We start from the raw sequence: 10,705 nt of genomic DNA, 5'->3' as shown, positions 1-10,705 counted from the left end.
TCCAGCATGATCATATTGGCAGTGGGTCAGTAATGGTGAGGGGTGGCATTTCTGTGCCTGCCAGAGAGCCTGACTGTCATTGGGTAACAAGATGAGCTCCTCGGACCCTTTGTGAGACCACGTGCTGGTGCGTTTGGCCCTGGGGTCCACCTAATGCGAGACGACACTGGAGTATGTGGCTGGAGTATGTCAGCAGTTCCTCCATGACAAATGGTAAAATGGTAAATGGCCTGTATTTATATAGCGCCTTACTAGTCCCTAAGGACCCCAAAGCACTTTACATATCCAGTCATCCACCCATTCACGCACACATTCACACACTGGCGATAGCAAGCTACATTGTAGCCACAGCCACCCTGGGGCGCACTGACAGAGGCGAGGCTGCCGTACACTGGCGCCACCGGGCCCTCTGACCACCACCAGTAGGCAATGGGTGAAGTGTCTTGCCCAAGGACACAACGACCGAGACTGTCCAAGCTCGAACCTGCAACCTTCCGATTACAAGGCGAACTCCCAACTCTTGAGCCACGATCGCCCCATGCCCCGTCCCATGCTATGGACTGGCCCGCCTGTTCCCCAGACCTGAATCCAATTGAGCACATCTGGGACATCATGTCTCACTCCATCCACCACAAACTGTCCAGAGGTTGGCAGATGCTTTAGTCCGGGTCTTGGAGGAGATCCTTCAGGAGACCGTCCGCCACCTCATCCCGAGCATGCCCAGGCACTGTAGGGAAGTCATACAGGCATCTGGAGGCCACACACATTCAACTACAACTACCTAAAGAACAAAGTATTTAATAAGAATAATTCATTCATTCACATCTGGGATGTCCTTTTTTTTTTGGGAGGGGGGGGGGGGGGGATTAGCAGTGTATGTGTAGTCATTAAAATATCCTTAAGTGTGAACAGTTTGGGTTTTTTTTTCAGCATTTCACATTACTGCAATGCTTTGACAAAAAACTACTTCACTTAAATAGAACTGCAAAGCTAAATTAAGTCTATCAAAATGTGTTTCAGTTTGTTTAGGGGTCTGGCACAAATCCTGCCTTGCAAAATTGGCAAATCAGAATTGTCACCAGTCATCACAGGTGTGTATCCCATTCATATTTGGCTTGACTTTTTTTCAGTTTATTTTTTACCTGTCTAAAGTATTTATCAATTAAAATAACTTTTATTCTTACATTCCAGAAAGAAGAAATTTCTGAATATTCAGGGGAGGATGGATTGCCACATTCAGTTCTGGATCAAATATCAAGTGATGATGATGGCAACCACAGCATATCAGAAGAAGAATATCTGCCAGATTCAGAGTCATATGATGAAGATTCAGATGAAGACATCTCATTATTGCCAAGCACATCAAAAGGTCTGCTATGGCAAGATGACCTCTCCAAAGCGCATGAACAATCAGATTCAACGAATTTAATCCACAACTTGACAAAGGACAAGCCACAAGATAAAAGTGAGCTTTGCGAAACTGAATCAGAAAAAATGACTTTAAGTAAAAGAAATTACTGCTATTTTTGTGGCAAACCACAAGCTAAAATTTCCCGCCACCTGAAAACGCACAAAACGGCTCCTGATGTTGTGCATGCATTTTCCCTGCCTAGAGACTCAAACGAGCGTAAAAGCCTGTTAAAGAAATTGAAAAATAAGGGAAATTTTAAGCATAATGCTGCAGTTTTGCATGGTGGAGTGGGACCACTGAAAGTGAAGAGAAGACCCAAGATTAAAGCAGTTTGTTGTTGTGTCTGCGTACCGAATTCTCAGTGCATAACATGGAAGAAGCTATTAAGCCTGCTAACTTCCAGAGAGTTGTGCAAGCAGTAAAGAAAGTTTCAGGTTTTGATGAAGAGACACTTAGGCACTTAGACTAAAACAGATATACTTGTGTTTGCTATGCCAAAAAACAATAAAAGAAGGTACGACCTCCCTGTACAACGCATCCACTTAACACACTGTTTGCTGCTACAAATACACATGTTTCTTTTCCAAATATTTATTTATAAGTGACTTATGTATGTATGTATGTATGTATGTATGTATGTATATATATGTATATATTGTACTATTCTTAGTTAGCGTATTGTCTGTCTTGTCTTAATGTTGGTTTAAAATGGAGCACTGTAACAAAAAATAATTTCCCCCAGGGATCAATAAAGTATTCTGATTCTGATTCTGATTCTCGTGACCCCAGGATGTGAGTGTGTATGCCAGAACACTCTGGAAGGCACACAGAGTCTTTACAGACTGCTAAGGATCAGACCTCTATCAACATGCAATTGATTATAAAACTCTAAGCATATATGAGTAAATACTTCTAAGCATAAATGACAATCCAATAATATAAACCTGACATATTCCACTACAGATTACAGAATACATGCCCCAAAATGTATTTTGTAACGTTTTTACCTTACTCAATGAGAGTAACGTATTCTGAATACTTTGGATTACTTAATATATTATCATGCTTTTTACAACTACATGAATGTACAATTGCTGTGTGATTTATTACTATTGCTGAAGGTCCGCGGCTCCGAACCATAGTAAAGGGACCTCTGGCTAATACGTGGGGTTCGTGTCGGGCTCGTAGCCGAAAACTAGCTTTACTTTGTTGTCTGGGTCAACTTTGCTTGCGAGAGACAGAGAGAGGCGTTGAAAGGCTGCTGCAACGGAACTTATTGTTTCGGAGGAAAACACGAACACAGTGTACAGTCGAGTCTTAATAGCTTACTTACAACTGGGCTCATCAGGCACTCTTCTTGGCTGCAGTGGTTATTATTATATTTACATGCTTCCAGCTCCCGTTTCTGCTCGATGACAACTCGTACTTTCCACTCTCCTTTTTCTCCCTCCTTGTGCTCACAGACACGTAACGGGTATGGCAGTCCATTCTCCCTGCAGCACGGACTACACTGCCCATGATGCTACATTCTTTAGAGCTATGACTGTAGCATTCTGCCTATTAGCTTAGCACAACAACAACAACAAACAGGTGCTCTGTCGCTACCCGATCTGTACCGGAAACCCGATCGGTACCCCGCATGCACAAATCTTACGTCACTTCCTCTCTTTGCCAGCATTGCGACATTCAATATATTTGAATGATACGGTTAGCGCCCAGTTAGCTCCTAGCATTTCTCAACATCTCTGCCTCCTTTTCGACTACCAGGACATTTAAACTATGGATAATCCGTATACAAACAAATTCATGCTTTTCTCCGATTGAACAACAGCACCGTAAAATAAGAAGAATGGCGCCTAATTACAGAGTTAATATTACAGACTTTGTAATATGTCACGTGAAGATTCATCAGCCAGATGAAGTGTTTACTGACAATTGACAGTGATAGCGGACATCATCATCACTATTCCGATCAATCCTCTCCACACAGACAAGCATAAACACACTCGACTATCACTAAATCAAAATTAACACATGTTTGTAATGACGCTAATTCAGTTTACATTAGGGTTCATTCGCTCGGTCAGCAGGTGGCAGAAAACATCTGCACATGCGCGGTACAGATCAGGTAGACCCGATTTGTACGGTCCGACATTGCACATGCGCAGTAAGGATCGGGGAGTACTGATCCGTCACTATCTTTTTATTTTTTTGTTTTTGTCTACATTATATTAAATGTTTCATTATCGGAAATATTTTAAGCGATACTTATTATTCTTAACATCTTAACAGATACTCTGACCCGTAACTGTCGTAAAACGCCATGTAATCCATTTATTTCAACAAAGTAACTGTATTCTATATACCACCTTTTTAAATGGTAACTGTAATGGAATACAGTTACTCATATTTTGTATTTTAAATACTTACCGGTGGTACATGTATACCGTTACTCCCCAACACTGATGTTAACTGAAAGAACACATCACTGTTGTTAACCGTGTTAGTGCATTACAAAGTAATGTGTTACTGTAATCATATAACATTTTCCAATCTGTGGAACCAGGAAGTTTCAATATAATGCCACGCTAAATTAAGGAAAAACAACAACAAAAGATGAAACTGATGACATGTCAGAGTGCCTGTAACAGATTTCAATGGGTTATTATTTTGAAATCCAAAACGTAACTGACTTTACATTGAGTGGCTTAAGTGAAATGAGTCCATGGAAACCAGAAGATTTTTTTTTAATAGCTTCAAGAGTTGAGACAAAGCCTGAGCTGGTCCAGAGGCTTTCCGCGCTGACGAAGAAGTCCAGTCAGCGGCCTGGAAGGTGAACACTGACGCCGAACCAGACATTGACGAGGAGGTGGCATGGCAGCTGCAGGACCAGATGAGGCAGGACCAGACAGTAGAGTGGCAGCCACAGATGATGGAGTAGGTGGGTGCACTGCAGGCTGGATGGATCCCACTGACCCTCCAGCGGGGACTGAAGACAGCTGAAGCGATCCCTGACACCTTCCAGCGGAGACTGAAGACAGGTGAATGGGCCCCTCGGACCCTCCAGCGGAGGCAGAAGACGGCTGGCACAGTTCTCCAGAACACTCAGTGGACACGAGGAACTGCTGGCCGGGCTTTCCAGAACCCCCAGCAGACACCAGGAAATGCTGGTCGGGCTCTCCAGAACCACCAGCTGATGAGGCAGACAGTGGCGTGGGAGCCGCGGAGTGCTGGGTTGGCTCACCTGAGCCTCCAGCAGGAGCAGATGCAGGGCCAGAAGGTGTGGGGACCCCTGGCTGTATAGGCAGTTGAATAATGGCAGTTCAGTATGAGTGGCAGACTGAACTGGAGACTGAGCTAAAGACTTCACTGAAGGCTGAACAGGAGACTGAGCTAAGCTAATAACCAAAGTGATGGTTGAGGTGAGAATGGAGCTGGTGGTGGAGCAGATGACTGAGCTTCAGGCTCAGTAGAGAGATAACATATTAACCAAAATTCTAGAAAAAGCACATTACATAAAAGGTATAAATTGACTTGCGTGTAATTGAATGAAATCAGTATTTGATCCCATACCACCCAGCCAAAATTCAGGGCATTATGCCACACAGATTGCAATCACTCAGTCAATTGTAGACAATCCTGATCTGAAATGAACACAGAATCAATTTCATTTTTCTCCATTCCAACCTCTCCAGCCTTTGGGCGAGATCAAAGAGCTGTCAAAGGGCGTTGGGGACAAGATTGTTGACCTACACAGGGCTGAAATGGACTACAAGACCACCAGCAACTAGCTTGGTGAGAACTGTTGGCATTCAAATCAGAAATAGAACAAATGACCATCTATCACCCCTGGTCTGGAGCAAGATCTTCACCCCTGATGGGTGATGATCATCAGGAATTTGGTGGATAACCCCAAAATTAAAATTGTAATCATCTGAAGGCAGCTGGTACCACAGTCAGCAAGCACACCATTAGTAACACACTACACCAGGGGTGTGCAACTCCAGGCCTCGAGGGCCAGTGTCCTGCAGGTTTTAGATGTGTCCTTGATCCACCACAGCTGATTCAAATTGCTAAATTACCTCCTCAACATGTCTTGAAGTTCTCCAGAGGCCTGGTAATGAACTAATCATTTGATTCAGGTGTGTTGACCCAGGATGATATCTAAAACCTGCAGGACACCGGCCCTCGAGGCCTGGAGTTCCCCTTCTCTGCACTACATAGTAATAGACTGACATCTTGCAGTGCCTGCTAGGTCACTCTCCATGTACAAGCCCATCTTAAATTTGCTGGTGAACATCTTAATGATTTATAGAGAAACTGGCAGAAAGTGCTTTGAAAACCAAAATCAAACACTCTGACAGACTGATATACATACAGAAAATAATTACTTCAAACCATTCCTTCTAAAGGTGGTTCAACAAGTTAATGAATTATAGTGTCGTAATTTTTTTACAGGACTTCATATCACCCCTATGAATTTTCTTTTAACGACTGTATGTTGTAACTCAAGTAGTGCAGAGCTGTTGTTGCATAATGTGATTTTACTGTGTATTTTGTTTATACTGTGTGCATGCTTGTTATCAAAGTATGGTTGGCTATTGCCAGGAAACCATGTGCTATGTTGCTATCTGTTAAATATCGGTACATGTGATTATTATCATATCATGGTCAGGGTTTTATCAGCTTACTGTTTCCCTTAAGCCCGTGGTCATCCTCTGTACTTTGAATGCTGTCAGCAGTCAAAATAACAGAGCAGGACACCAGGGGCGATTCTAGTATTAGAGCTTTGGGGGTGGTGAGCACCCAGAGAGCTGCCCAGCCAGGCAAGATAAATCATAAGATTCTTAACTTCATCAAGTCTTTCTGTCCCTGGGTCCTCATCTCAAAACATGACATCACTGTTTTGTACATTTTAACACAATTTAATCCCCACATTTGTGAAAGAAAAGCAAAACACTTTTTTGAAAAGTCTATAACAAAACCATCAAATCTGATCAAGGTTATTTAAATGCTGCTAAAGAAGAATGGATTGGAATAAAAAAAATAAATACATATCCTAACCTTAATTACTGGGGAGAATAATGAATGATGCTCATAGTGAGTAAAAAGTAAACTGAGTGCATTTTTTGGACAGAGATTCACTTTTAATGTGTATGTATAATATAATACAGATACATAAAAAACACTCCCAAAACAGAATAAATTATTACAAATAAAAATCTTTACTGCAGACACTAATTTTACTAATTTAATAATACTAATTTTGCGCTGTAAGATTTATGAGGTTCATTCTTTCATAGTGGTACTAGGGAGAGCTTGACATTTTTATCAGGTGGTACACACTGTAAAAAGTTTGAGAAACACTGATAAGTGTATGTGTGCTTTTGGAAAAAAATTAAAGCTGCTGTAACGAATCTTTGAAACAAGCTAGCTTAAAACATTTTTAGAATATAAACAGAGCACTCTGCTTCTCTTTACAGCTCCTCCACCAGGGCTGTTTGGCACTTTCTGATAGTGTGCAAATGTGGTGCACGTGCTGTGACAGTCATACAGACAACTGGACGGTCCAAAAGTTGGCCTACCTATTACTGGATGAGGTTTTAGTAGAGTTGTGGCTGAACCACATAAAAATATATTATTAATTTTAATTAATCTCCCCGATCAATTATAATGTTATGTTGGAATGTTGTTAAAGAGGGTCAAAAATGTTCCAAACCAGTTTGTTTTGCAGATTCTGTATAGCAGCTTTAATATAGGGAGGACACAACTTCCAGATTGTGTGAGTAAAATAAGTTTTTTTCTCTTTGTCAGTTTAATAGTTTCTGTTTTGCCTGTCACTGTTCCCTGACTGTTTTCTTACTTTCAATCAAAAGGAAAATAACCAAACCACATGAACATCTAATAAAAGATATAAATACACATCCAGTCATCCACCCATTCACACACACATTCACACACTGGTGATGGCAAGCTACATTGTAGCCACAGCCACCCTGGGGCGCATACATGTCAGTGTGCCCCAGGGTGGCCCCAAAACACACACACACACACACACACACATACGGGTCTATGTGGTATGGCGGGACTATACTACGTCAATCCGCCCGGTGGTGGTTTAAGTGGACTACCCTTTTGAAAGGACTTAGAGCCAAGGGAGCGAGGTTAAAGTGTTCGAAAAAATCTGAAAAAAATTTGGGTCACTTCAGACCTCATACACTCCCTATAGAAGTCTAGATACACTGATACACACCAACCAGACTCTATTGTGTTTTCTGGAGACATTGTCCACTTGACAACAATGTGTTTTATGAGGTCCAAAAAAAACAATATTGGGTCTTTAAAGGGACAATGATGTAATATGTAAATAGCTCATCATTACCATGAATACACATCTGACAGGACACAGGATTACTGGAACATCATTTTATTAGTGTTCTTGGATCTGAACATTAATTTTAACCATAAATAAAAAAAGAAATCTATGGACAAAAATGCCCACGCTTCCCACAGAAATATAAAAATATAGAAAACAGAAAAATTAAAAACATTTAAAATGAATTTTAATAGTTTAAAGGTAAATATTAAGGGGAGAAAATATGCATTTATAATTTTTTATTTTAAATATAACCCGTCAAAAAAAACCCTAAATAAATTAAATGTAAAAATTATGAAATACAAACTACTTCTGTATTTAACAAGAACTTTTTTTTCTTTAAACAGAACATCAGTGTTAACAACAATTGGCAATCTGACCAAGATGTAAAACCACAGCTCTCTAAACAGTTATTTTAGTTCATTTTTTTCTGCCTTTTTGCAGTTAATCCTCTGTTTCTTACAAAATCTCTTATGTTTTGAACTGTTCTTCCTGCCAACACCGGATCTTCTACCAATTTGCAATGACTGCATTCATTTTTGGTGGCTAGTTTCCCTTCGTTTATGTGGTCTTTAAAATGCCTCATCACTGCAGCAACCTCAGCCTTGGACCACATGTTTTTGGGAGCTCTTCGGGAATTGTGGGATTGAGCAGCATTTTTCTCTGGAAGATATATAAAGTAGTAGTAGTTAAAACAAACAAAAAACCAAACAAAAAAAAACAAAAAACATTTGCTTGTTAAAAGAATGGATGCTACCCTGTACTAACTTCTGAAATGTGTTGCTACCATCAATATCAAAACGAGCTAAAATTCTGTTTGAAAATTTATCAAATTTCTAAAATGAGACAACATTTAGTGTTCCGCTGTGAATAAAAGACTGAATAAAAAGTTGAATAAAAGTCTCTTGATGCATGCTCAATCATCCAGGTAAGTAAATCCCAAAACGTTGATTCTGTTAATCTGGACGTAGCGTTTTCAGTGGGAGAAACATTTTGTCACTCATCCAAGTGACTTTTTGCCACCACTCTGCAGTTTGCCATATGTTGCAAAGTGATGAAACAATAATAAGCTTCGAGAACCAACTGCACCCCTTACCTTCAGAGGGAGCAGCAGTCTCACTTGCTGCAGGCATTGTGAGTAGTCCTTCATCTGCTGATTACACAATTTGATTAAGTTTTAATATTTGTAACAAACATTTTATCCACAGAAACCAAGCTAGTGGTAACTTACCACAATCTACAGTGTCTTGGGGCTGCGCTGTGTTTGTGGAATCAGCTACTGCATGTACAGGCTCACTGGTGCCACACGCCGACATTGTGAGTGCTGTGTCATCATCATCTGATTCACTCTCACTGTCCTTTGTTTCAGCATCACTTAATGCAATTTCATCTGAGAAATTGTGGGGGAAAAAAACCCAAAAAAACCAAACACATACAACCCCCCCAAAAACCTCACATTAACAACGAGATATGACAAAAAACAGAGCAAATACTGGAAATTATAGTACATAGTTTTACTATTTAAGGCCTGCTGCTGGGTTGTTGCCCTCCTATGGCCTACTCCACATCCAGGTAGCACCTCCATGCTCTGGACACTACACTAACAGACACAGCAAACCTTCTTGCCACAGCTCACATTGATGTGCTACGCTAGATGAGCTGCACTACCTGAGCCACTTGTGTGGGTTGTAGACTGTCTCATGCTACCACTAAAATGAAATCACCGCCAGCATTCAAAAGTGACCATAACATCAGCCAGAAAGAATAAGTGCTGAGAAGTGGTCTGTGGTCACCACCTGCAGAACCAGTCCTTTATTATGGTGAATTGACTATAATTTCCACTTGTTGTCTACTCTATTTGCAAAACAGCATGTGAAACTGGTTGTCAGTGTTACTTCCTAAGTGAACAGTTTGATATAACAGAAGTGTGACTGACTTGGAGTAACATCGCATCGTTTAAGTGTTCCCTTTATTATTTTGAGCAGTTTATGTTATGGAATGGGGAATTGAGGACAATCCCAAGTATACCATTTTTACAAGGTCCTGCACCAATGAGGTAATACTACATTTCTTTAATTAGACGTGACCACCCATTAATTAAAAAGGGAGCAGTGTTCATTTCAGCTAGTCTTAACTTGTTGAACTCCATTAATGCTTTTTACTATATAATGTACCTATTCACTAAATGTCTCACCTTTGCACTTATAGCCAAGCCACTTGAGGGAGGAAACCAGTCCCACACACTGAATGCACTTGTCCAAAGATGATATTGTTGTGCACACCAGACGATGATTGTGACACTGTTAGCAAAATATTGCAACATTTATTTGTTTTGGACAGTTGGAAAGGTGAGGTGTTTTCAATTCAGTTGCAGATATCAACTAATAAACTTCGTCCATGTAAATCACATCACACCCAGGTGACTGCCAAACACACACACACACAGCATCCATAAGGAATGATGATAGATTAAATTATTAGTTCATTAAGTGGTACACTGGATTATATTTACCCTTTCAGGCTCTGGATGTTTCAGGTCCAGATCATTGTTTGGAAAGCTGTTTGGTTGCGGCTTTAGGCAGCTCACAGTCTTCTGAATCTGGCTGGTCTCAGTCTTCGTGTGTAACAGATAGAGAATGAAGACAAAAGAACAGTAATCTGACAGTTACTAAAAATGCATCACTCAAGAGGATGAATAGACCATTTCACTATCGGCAAATAGCGTAAGGTACACATCGTGCATGAGAAACATTCATTAAAATCTGTCCTAGGTCAATGTTACCTCTTCAAAATCTTGCACTGAAGAAGAATGCATGGCTTCTGAGCCTTGCTGAGGCATTTCTTCATCAAGATCCTGCAACAAAGAAAAGATGGCACAAAGATTAGACCAAGTGCTCTTCTTGCAACTGTACTGGGCA

The 10,705-nt window shown here is 40.7% G+C and overlaps 2 long non-coding RNA genes across 2 annotated transcripts; both read right to left on the bottom strand.

The window, feature by feature from the left end:
• Positions 1–7,822: 7,822 nt before the first annotated feature.
• On the bottom strand, positions 7,823–9,107 carry LOC112432519 (uncharacterized). The gene is made up of 3 exons (XR_003023078.2): positions 9,019–9,107; positions 8,884–8,940; positions 7,823–8,450 (listed from the first exon to the last, which is right to left on the bottom strand). It is a non-coding gene; the product is annotated as an uncharacterized LOC112432519 (long non-coding RNA).
• A 7-nt stretch (positions 9,108–9,114) lies between these two features.
• Positions 9,115–10,394, bottom strand: LOC143413031 (uncharacterized). Its single transcript, XR_013093583.1, has 3 exons — positions 10,300–10,394; positions 9,982–10,087; positions 9,115–9,177 (listed from the first exon to the last, which is right to left on the bottom strand). It is a non-coding gene; the product is annotated as an uncharacterized LOC143413031 (long non-coding RNA).
• Positions 10,395–10,705: the final 311 nt, after the last annotated feature.

The sequence above is a fragment of the Maylandia zebra genome, linkage group LG16 (genome assembly GCF_041146795.1).
Source record: "Maylandia zebra isolate NMK-2024a linkage group LG16, Mzebra_GT3a, whole genome shotgun sequence".
Taxonomy (NCBI): Eukaryota; Metazoa; Chordata; class Actinopteri; order Cichliformes; family Cichlidae; genus Maylandia; species Maylandia zebra.
Note: the sequence above shows the minus strand (reverse complement) of the source record. Positions and strands in the feature narration are given on the sequence as shown.